An 11,342-nucleotide genomic window follows, 5' to 3' on the forward strand; every position below is an offset into this window, starting at 1 on the left:
TGTCTCCCCAACATGGTACGATTAGAGACACCTGGTCTGCTCTGAAAAAGCTAGATCAGCTGCACTGCTTTGCACAAGCTGATTTACCACACTGCTGTCTGGAGCACAGGACAGATCAGAAGTCCCAAGCATATCCAAAAGACTAATGTGAGTCCCTAGCAGGAACTCTGATCAAATCCCCCCACCTCTGTCACAGCCGTCTTCACCATTATAAAGTGCTCGATTGCATTTAGCTGCCCTTGATGAAGCCAGCTTTGCTTTAGGTGCTTCCCCCACCTCCCCAGGAGAAGGGGATGCTCGTAGACGCACACGCACACATCGGCCTGGGGAGCAGACCGATGGGCTCAGGGCTTTGGACTTGGTGAGATGGAGGGAATATTCCCCACTTTCCCTGACTTCTTCAGTTTTCCCCACTGGAATCTCAATCCCAGGTGTCTGCCTACTAGGCGATAAGAAGAAGCAGTGGTTCTTTTTTGCTGCAAAAGAAACTTAATTAAATACATCCCACGACACTTTTAAGCTGCAGAACTTTGTGACTTTAAACTTTGGCTTGAGAAGCATGAAGAGTGGGTCATTAGAGTAAGGGTTCAGCCTAACTAGACCTCCTACTAGGTGAGCACAGCAAAAGTATACAACAAATAGCAGAAGGACCTACAGTCACATACCATAGTGGTTATGCAGATAAGCCACCAACACAGCTTTTCTTTTTTAAGGTATTTGTGACACATAGGAGGAAATATTTCTTATGAAATTTTATTTATATCTTATTCTGAGCAAGTTCTTGTCTGTCCTTTGTCAAAAGTGTAATCATGTTACAGCCAGGACAAGGCACGCAAGGTCTTAATTACACTGGGTGAAATTTAAAGAACTTATTAAAGAAGTGCCAAACATCCATTGACTTCAGTGGACACCCAGTTTGGCCATCACAGGCTCAGAGCTGGACCCTGGCAGAGTGATGCACGCAGATTTTGCAAATCATGGGCTGACTTGGGACCACTGGATGTCACTGTTGCCCCACACAAGTTTTGCTGCTGGGCCTTTTCCTGGGCACACAGCAGGTGGCTCTTGCAAAGAAAATGCTGTGACTGAAGCAAGAGTAAAAGCAGCAGCAAAAGAAGCAAGCTGCTTAATTTTTTCCAAAGCAGCATTAAAAAGAAAGTGTAGAATTGCAAGAAACAAGGAGGGGATTTTGCTCAGGGTTCCTTGCTGTCCTCCGAGGGGGACGTGAGCTCATCTCCTTGGGGTCTGCAGCAGCGTGAGCTCAGAGCCCAGCCAGATACTCACACACAGCCCTGCAGAAGGTAACGTGTGCCAGGCTGACACATGCAGGAATGAGACGGATTGTGTCCCTGTCAGCTACGCATTACTGCTTAATGTATGAGCCCAAGAGACTGAAAAGACTGTTAAGCACGGCTCACGGTACACTGTAATCCATCTGCAGAACAGGAGAGCTGATCTGCAGCATCAGTTAGTCCTCTGCCTCTCCTCCAGCTCCTTTTTACATATGCTTCTGTCCGGATCCTGCACACATGTACAGTGCAGGAACAAAAACAGAAAAATGAACATAACAAGAATACTGTCCAGTGGTTAATAATTTCCACTGCCATTCTTCCATAAGCTAGAAACACCTTCTGGAAGAAAAGTAAGAACCGTAAGCTAAGCTCAGATATTTCTTAAAGTTACCTTTAAAATTATTTGTGCCAGTGAGACAGAGTCCCTCTTGCACAAGACCCCTGTAGCGTTCGCCACATATCAAGGTGCCGCGATTAGATCACTGGTCGACCCAGACCAGGGAAAGAGACAGATAACACACACAGTGTGAGCGCCAACTTCCCCCTTTTATTGCGCAGTTAATTCCTTTTATACTAACAAGGGTAGGCGGGATTACAGATACATCATAAGGCTGCGACTAACCCTCTGTCTTTCCGTGACATCACGAGATCTTCCGAATGCCGAACCCTACCGACCACCAAAATTACAAACCAGAGATTTGGCGCTGTGCCTTTAATCTGTGCCAGGTTACACTTTAAATCCCCCCTTCCTTGGTGAAATCTTAGTGATATTCATGTAAATATGATGGAGTAATGGTTCTCATCTGAGCCAAACACCACTGTACAGGCAGGAGTTCAGAAAGACAGGGACCTCCATAATAGTCTGTAGAAGGAGCTTCCTTCAAGTTACTGAGATCTGATTCTTCTCTTTGACTTTTGCATGCCTGGTGATTGTGGTTTCACGACAAATGATCCCATACTCTGAATTTTGCATTGGACCGTTTGCGCTGGAAACATGCCCTGGACCCACTCTCTGGCTGTTCCTCCCCATATGCAACAGGACTTTCCCTCCTGCCCTTTGTGTTCAGTCTGCTCTATCAACTGTGCAGAAGGGCATTTCTGATCAGTGGTAGTCCCAAACAGGATTCCTGCTGGGATTCCTAAATTCTCCCATATTTGCAGCTTCCCTCAATGCATGTGAATGGAGGAAAACCATGATCCCAAGCTTCCCGATACATGCACCTACATTTGGAAGTTGCTTAAAGGCTGGAAACTTACTGTTCATAACTCTAGGATTTCTACATGGTTATGATGCTTCTGGAAAGTTGCTGTTCATACTTGAGAATTTCTACATGGTTATGATGCTGCTAGTCAAAAATATGAAAGCTCCAGTTACTCTGAGAGCCACCAAAATTGGGTAGTTCAGCAGTGATAACAGACTAAATATTTCAGACAGTCAGCTGGGGCCAAAACCAGACAAAAGCAATAGGGAGAAATCTTGTTCCACAATAGCCGATGGACATAGGGCTGCAGATGTGGAAGAGAGAGCAGCACAGCAGTGGCAGGATTTCCTCCATAGCCACTGCATCCAGCTGGGGAGTTAGGGCTGCCGGAACTATGTGAACTATTCTGCTAGGAAAGTACAGATGACACAGAAACTTAAATAGATAAGTGTCATAGCCGAGATTTTTTCCACAGCCTGAATTCACTGTGTCACAGCATCACTGCTTTTCTCATTCCCTGTGGCTGGGGAATTTCTTAAAGTGATAATAACATTTTCACTGGACATGAACCAAAACCCTGTAAAAGCTTCGCAGTTAAACATAACAGGGTGAGATTCATATCTCATGTAAGTGGATATAAATTTCTTCTCTGCTTACACCAGACCTGGTTGTGCAGTCAGGGACCCAAAACACAGGGACCGTTACCAGCTAACAGGACAGCACACTGTCACATCAGCCTTTGGGACCCCCAGGACAGGCTGAGCTGCTAAGAGGCAACAGCCCTTCTCTGTAATGTGTCTTACAGGCTATGATTTATTACTAGATTTTATTTTATTACTGAGCAATGCTGGGAGTCTTTTTAGTCTCTTGCTTACCAGAGAGAAATATATATTGTCCTTTAATTATGGGTACTAGATATGAGTGGGAGGAAGATCTTTTGTTTTCTCTCCATTCCAGCTAGTTAACTGCATGTATCTGGTGAGAAGGAAAAACAGTGATGCAGAAGCAGAGCCTGGTAGGTGGAAACATTGCTCTGGGGCTTGCCTTGAAGATGCTGGTGAATTTGGTGCACCTCTCTTGCAGACAGTGTGCCCCACACATACAAACTCTGCCAGCAGATCCCAGTGACTCCCCATTTCACGAGCTGAAAAAATGAGCCATGCCTATCCTTTCCCACCAGAAGTTCCTCCAAGCTGGGGCTGCAAGTGGTCTTCAAAGGGAGAAAAGGAAGATGGTGCCCTGTTGTAGGATAGATGGACAAAGGCTAGAGTGGTTGGGTGTTCTTCAACTATACCTCAACCCACCCTCACCATCACGCAGGGAAAAAGGGCCCGGGGGCTGGTCAGCAGAAGGGCTGATGTCCTGGCTGCCAGAGGGCTTCCTTCCTGCTCACAACAGCCACACCACGGTCACAACGGTGCCTACATCACCAGTGTTTGCTGAGGGTAGAAATGGGTTTGTCCTGTGGCTTCTGACTCCTGTCCATGACTGTGGCTGACCATCTGTTTTATCTCTGCTAGCACAGGGCAAACCTCAGGCAATTCAGTGGTTCGATCCAGACATGTTTATTCTAAGTGCATCCTCATGCCATCTGCACTCTGCTCAGAAAATTTTGATCGAGCATTTAATAAGACACCCCTTTAACTCTTTTAATTCCTCTGTAAATAGGCAACTGCCTTTACTTAGCAACTGCCTGACTCATTTCCTCTCTGAGCAATCCTCTGGGTTCACTCTGCAGTACTTCCTCTTCACATTTTCTACATCTTCTGATATTTTTCCTTTTTTAGCTGAGGCAGGCTGTTAAAAATAGCAACTGGATTGCACTGTGTGTTTGTAAAATCAATACTACCACCCCAGAGATCTTCTCAAGCCCTTTCTCAGAATCATTCCATTTTCAATTGTATAATTACTGTTAAGTCTTGAGGCAAGAGAAAGGATGCATTTTAGTAGTTCTAAAAAAAAAAAAAGAAATCTTTATGAACATGGTAACTTCTTCAATATAATTCAGACTTATGTTTCGAAATACTTCTGAAATAATATTGACATTAACAATCTCACCAGAGTAGGAAAAACAGACTTAAGGGACGAAAGCTTTTTGCTATCTTTGTATTTTCACCATATTTCACCACTAGATGCCTAGAGGATATACTGTTTTTTTATGCACTCTTCTACATCAGTTTACATTAATTATCACCTAGAACTGTCCTAATACAGAGTTAATTTTTTGCTGTAAAGAGATACCAAAACTCCAGTACGTGAAAGCCCAAACCCTGTAACTACTCAGTGGAACAGGCTACACTGTGCCAATTAAGATCGTTTCAGGAAAAAAAAAAAAAAAATTAGCCCTGGTTTTAGGTAAAGGAGGAGTTTGGGATTTACCAGCTGCAGTAGCACTGCTTTGAAAAAAAGGTGACCCTGTCCCATTTCAGGACAAGGACCTTGCTCAGACCATGGAGAATAAGGCTTAAATCCTAGACTTCCCTACACGCCCAGTAAAATGTCCTTTCTGAAACCAGGAAAGTCATGCTTGACAGCTAGTGACATTTATGCCATTGCCACCCATGCTGCCAGAACCACAGCCTGCACTGCTCCTGGGTCTAACCCGTCCTCTGGGAAAGGTCAGGGAAGCATCTCTTCCAGGAGCACCCCATTCAGGCTGTCACTGCTCTGGGCAGAAATGAGCCATGGCCAAAAGTGTATCTGAAACTCCTGGGGCCCAGGAGATGCTTAAATCTAAACCTCAGTCTGAACTCTGCTGAAGGGATGTGCCTTTGCAGCTCTTCAGAACGTTACATCTGCTCTGCTCAGGGTGTTTGGGAGCCGGAGCTAGCCTTTAATTGTGCTTTCCCAGCTCACTTCTAATTGAATTTTGCTTTAACATTTGTACATGAGAAGGAGTGATAATTGAAGGGGAGGGGACCCTGCCTGAGTCAGAAGCATGTATGTTCAGCTGATTTATAGCAGGTAATAACCAAGGCCTCACTGGATTGTTCCCACTGCGAAGAGAGGCTGAAAACAGAAGTCAGATATTTACAATACTGAGACTTATTTCCTTGAACACAGAAGAAGAAAACCAAGCAGGGCTTCTCTTGTTCACCGCTTCCAAATCAGGGTCATTAGCATGCCTACACGCCCAAGACTGTCTGTCCTCCTGTTATTTCAGGAGTCCATTAGATGACTCCTTTTCTCATGGACACACAAACCATCCAGCTTGTCTCAAATCCTCTAGCCTTTACCTTTGCAAGTACAAGCTTTGACATGCAGCCCATTGCTTTGGCTGGGAAACCAAAGAGAAACATCAGCTCTTAGCTGTCATTACAGAAATAGGTGGTAATTGGTCTTTCTATTCGGTTTCCAAGAGCACAGCGGTAAGTGAACTACCATCTTTAACCAAGTCTGCAGTTGATGCATCCTTTACCACACATGAAGCATTCGTAATTCGTGATTTATTCTGCTCTGCCACAGCCTGCTGGAGATAAATTCCAGATCAGATGTAACATAGAATCTTTCTGTGCTGTATCCTATATTTAGTCACTCCACACAGGCATGCACCTTATTTCATTTTTAGTGTTAAACCATGCAGTGTGTTCAAGTGAATGGTTTCTTAAGAGCTCTACTGCGTCAAAGGCTTTTAAGGAAAATTGTCCCGTGAAAGCAGGACGAAATCTGAATGCAGAATACAGCTTTGTGCTTGTACCACTTCTCTCTGGAAATGAGGTATTTGTCAGAAAAGCAGCAAACAGGCATGAGTAGTTCTCTCTTTATTTCTGCAGGTGGCACCAACCATTTAGTTCTGAGACATATTAGTTCTTTTAAAGCTATTTTGAATATCTAAAAGATGCTCTCTGTGCTATTCTACCAATCCTTCCCATATCACAACCTATATACTAGAATGATGCATAGACAAAGCAATAGGGTCTGCTTTGATCCTCATCCCTAACTGGTGGTGACATTAGTTACATCCCCCTGAGGTGATGCAACACTTCTTCCACCAGCTCTGAGTCCCATCTCTCTGTTCTGTGCCAGTTCCCACGCCTATCTGCAGGACCTTTTTTTACAACCTCATAAGCCTCATTTAATTTTTCAAAATCTTATTTTTTTCTTAGTTTCAGGCCCTTATTCCTCTGCTCCGCTCCTGTGAGCTGATCTCCACAAGAAGTACTCCCTGACCGATGAACACCACAGCCATACACGGCTGGGATGTGTCAGTCGGCCGGTGGAAAAGTCTTGTGGAGAAACATGTTTTGCCATAGCTTCTCCATCCAGAGTGAAGGGGATCAAAATTTCACATTGACAGTAGCTGAGAAGACGAATGAAGGGCAGAGGGGGAGGAATGACGAAACTGTGCAGCCTTACCTGTGCAATATAAAGCACACAAATAGAGGTAGAGAAACCACATTATAAGGACATCTGGAGGCAAGACTGTTGTGCTGCACTGCGCAGTGCCTCTTGTAGCTAAATATCCTGCTCAGCTGCACACCCTCGGTGGCTGCACAGCACATGGCCTCTCTCCAGCTCTGGGACCCCACGTACCAGGCCCAGCTGGTCAGTGGTTCACCCATCAGTCCTTGTTGTCTCTGGGATTGCAGTGGGAACCGAGGTGTGAGGCATAGATAGCCCCAGCCAGGGGGAAGACTGGACAGAAGCCAGTGGCATGAGTGAGTATGGGATTACAGCCGAGGCAAGCCAACAGCTCACTGCGCTCTGGGAGGGGGGATCGCTAACCAGTCCCCCATCCCCATCCCTGCATCCTACCCACGCCTTGCACCATCCACCCAGCCTTGCCTGCGGGAAGCTGCACCCTCAGACCCCTTCCACAGGGTCAGTTTTCTGAAGATTTAATCCCGCAGAGACAGACACCGAAGGGCGGGTACTGCATGCCCAGGGCATCCTTTCCTTTGAGCAGTGGAGGTCTATACAGATGGATGCTCAGACCACACCGGAGCGTCCTGTTCCATGACAGCTCTAGCTAACACGCACGCCCACACCAATTTGGTGAACCGGGGAAAGACCCAAGACTAAAAGTGGACCCCAGTCAAGAAATATAAACTAAATATCCTTATTCCTAACCACTTGCTGTCACTGTAAAATTTCAGGGCCACAGTCACAACTCTCAAATTTGCAAATTGCAAGCTCCCCCACAGCTAGACCGGGTGCTTTGAGTTTTCGAGGCTCAGTTGGGGATTATCAGTCTTTGCTAGTTACCTTTTTGGGTGCTTCTTCACACAGATGGCCTGACTGGCTGCATTGTGTCAGAACCAGATTGCATTTCACTGCAGCCTTTTGGAGCTGTTACTCTATCCCCAGGCTAACATATCTCCCATACTCGTGTGCAAAGCAGAGAGAGACAGCTTAGTGGCCCAAGCCCAAAAACGTTATGACTTCTTATTAATTTAGCAACACATTTTATTCACCACTGGCAGTATTGGCTGAAGAGCAAAATGGGGAAGGCAGATTCATCCTTGTCTCCCATGTATCAAAATAAAAAAACATCTATAGCACTGCACAGTCATGCTCAGAGCAACCATGAGCTCCAGGGCTCAATGCTGAAGGAAATCACTGGAAATAGATGATACTATACCTGTCCTGTCTTCCTCTGGGTCCTGCTCTACAAAGCACTCTGCTGTTTGACTGGATTGTACGGAGTTTTTTGCACTACATCCATCACTGTTATACTTGACAGCTACTGGTACTGTGCTTGATTTTCTTAGCTGGGCTATCCATAGGTACTCAAGGGATGTACACAGTACATTTAAAACTGATGAAGATTTTCCTTGATTTTCTTGTGTCATTGAGATACAAAGTCCCAGATTATTTCAATTAGGTAGCATTTCTGGCCTACAGCCGAGTGTGCTGCTGTGTAGTGAAGCATGTACTTGTTACAATATGTTATAAAAACATTATAATACTTAAAAGGTAGATAGTGTCTTATAATTTCAAAGCACTGTATAACCACTAACTAATTGAGGTTCATGGCATCGCCTTTAAGCAGATAAGGAACTACCACTGAAAAGCAAGTAGCAGCCAACACTTATTACCCTGAGGTCTGAACCGCAGTAGTTATTTTTCCAGGTGTGGAACAGCAAAATAATTGAGTTTGCTCAGATGCTACTGTACAGTAATAACTGGCAAATGTCAGTATTTAAATAGAAACTTCAAATGGAAAGCCCCCACCCCTATCCACTCTTCCACCCACTCGCCCGCAAAAGTTGCACAGCTAAAGTGCTACCATCGCAGGACTTGTCACAACTTCTTTTCACACGAGTTACGCAGCCCTGATACCGCCTTGAGTCGGTGGGGTGCAGGCTGGCTGAAAATCATGCCCCCAGGAACCCCCTGAGAAAAGACAAGGCTACAGACCTGGTAGGCTGAGCAGGTTGTCATACTAAGACGAACCAGTATTGCTGGTAGAAAGCAAGCACCTCACGCTCAGACCTACTGAGGTACTGGGTGCTTCTTTCTTTTTTATTTCCTACAGCAGAGCAAGCTTCAAAGGGCTTCTGCGTGACCCGCCTGCTTTGATCCAGTGCTAAAACACCTTGAAATTGGGAATCTCAGGTACCAAAGCAGGTGCTGCATCACCACAGTAAGGCAAAGGAGAATCTTCAGGGCTTTTCAAACTTCTCTCCCTTTTTCTTCTTCATTGGAAAAACCATGCAACCTCAACAATAGGCTTGCAGCCGAGTTTAAACACATATGGGTATTATCGCACTGTGTTCACAGTAATTTATACTAGGTCACTTACCACAGGATTTCAAAGCACTTAGGGCTCACCACGGATGACTTGAGCCAGAAAACTTCACACGTGAAAGCAGAAGTCATGGCAAATAAACTAGTAGAAACTCTGTTAGCAATTCTATGACCTGTGCTAATAGCAGTCATACTGAAAGCCATTAACTCCCAGAAAACAAGAGACCTAGAGGTTTCTGTTAGCAGGGTAAGAGGGTTGAGGAGTACCAAAACTGAAGAGTTTGCCTTCAAAAGCTCACTAGAGTATGTGCTCAATGCTTTACTGAAGCTGTTGCCCTGGCTACTGGGTGTTCAGATGGTCAGTGGGTGTTGTGCACAGTTCACTGTGCATGGGTATGGGAGAGAATTACAGTGGGTACTCTGAAGGGTTCTTCTGGAGTTAATATCATTTATATGATCATCCAGCATTGCGACAAAATATATCTAAAGGATTGCTACATGCTATTCCTATGTCTCATTTATTTCAGAAATATTTAAAAGTCTTGCTAGTTTGGCCCTTAAATTTCTAGAAGAAAGAAATCTGGCTGTCCTTGTGGCCCTTAAATTTCTAGAAGAAAGAAATTTGGCTGTCCTTGCCAAAGATGTAAATAAATGCAAAGCTAGAAGGTAACAGACTGGGCCGAGTGGATTTCTTGCAGGGCTACAATCCTGCATGTTGCTGAATCCATGGCCCACAGCATCAATTTACTTATTATGATGCACTTACCTATTATTTTACACTCACAATGCTTCGAAGAACTGAGCCAGTGCTCATTACAGACAGCTACACTGGAGGCCTAATTGCAGAGTGCATCACTGATTACATTACAAGGGGCCATAATAACTGATTGGCTGTGTGTGCAAAGTGGAACTGGCATACTTCTAGCACCTGCATGATTTGTTAACTCTGACTTTGAAAACTCTAGTTACTATAGACAGGCCTCACATAAACCACCTTCACACAGTCCAGTCAGGGACATCTCGTTACCTGCCTCTTAAAAACTGATCATTTTATAACAGTAATTTTGATTAATTAATTTCCTTTTTCATAAATGGAGCACAGGTCCTTTTTCTGTGGTGGAAAGCCTACTTCTGTTGCAGCTCACAGCCTTATTTGAAAATGTGTTCTGCTAGGAAAACTCTGTGCTCGGTGATCTCCCCAAAGAGCAAAGCACTCCTTGCTTTATTGTTTCGAAGCTGAAATGCTTCTTTAGATCTTAATCTTGAAGACTTTCCAAAACTGACATTAAATAAAAATGTAAAGCCAAAGGAATCATGGAATGGTTAACTTTTGAGGGTGAGACAATTAGAAAATGCTCAAGGAGAAACATCTGGCCTTTCTCCTCCTGCTCCATGCCACCATTCAGAGCTTTAAATGAAGAGTAATCCAAATGGGAAAGCACGAAACCTGCTTATGACAGACAGACAGATGCTAGTGATTTGTTATGGCTGTCCCTGGAATGCAATCCACAGTTTCAAGAATAAATGGCACTGCTGTGATTCTGTAGCAACAACTTCACAAAACAACCCTACCAGGCAGGGAAACTGGCCACAGATGGGCTGATACTTGTGTTTTAAGGATCTCGACTCCAAATCTAGCCACTTATCACTCCTTCCAGAGTCTGCCGTCCTCGGTAGCACAGCTCTTGTTGGGCTAGTGTTTACCATGAGCTGTCTAATGGGTCCAAAATTGACTTTAGGGTTAAATTCAGGGAAAAAAAAGTATAAAAAGAGAGTTTTGTTTGTGTAAAATGAGCAGAAGTCTGATCAGAATCTGACCCTGCATCTCTCACTATGTGTGCATGGATGTGTGGGTGCAGGGAGGCAGAGGAAATATGTGAGAGAAGTCATAAAAGCTCCTAGATAATGCCTCTAAAGTATTTCTAAGCCATTGCACAAGTAACAATATACAGAGACTTAAAATTCAGACACAAGGGATCTATTTTACGTGGACAGAAGAATACTCATGTGGAATACGCTTACAAAGAAGCTTCTTTAGGCAAAACAAACAAACAAACACTGGAGTCATTTATCTCCTTGCCCTCTTTTTTGTGCTGGAATACAGGAGCTTCACAGTGTTACAGTCTAAAACCGTGGCAGGGGCCTCCCGCTGTCCCTG

This window comes from Haliaeetus leucocephalus, unplaced genomic scaffold (genome assembly GCF_000737465.1).
Source record: "Haliaeetus leucocephalus isolate CR32 unplaced genomic scaffold, Haliaeetus_leucocephalus-4.0 Scaffold340, whole genome shotgun sequence".
In the NCBI taxonomy this organism is placed as follows: domain Eukaryota; kingdom Metazoa; phylum Chordata; class Aves; order Accipitriformes; family Accipitridae; genus Haliaeetus; species Haliaeetus leucocephalus.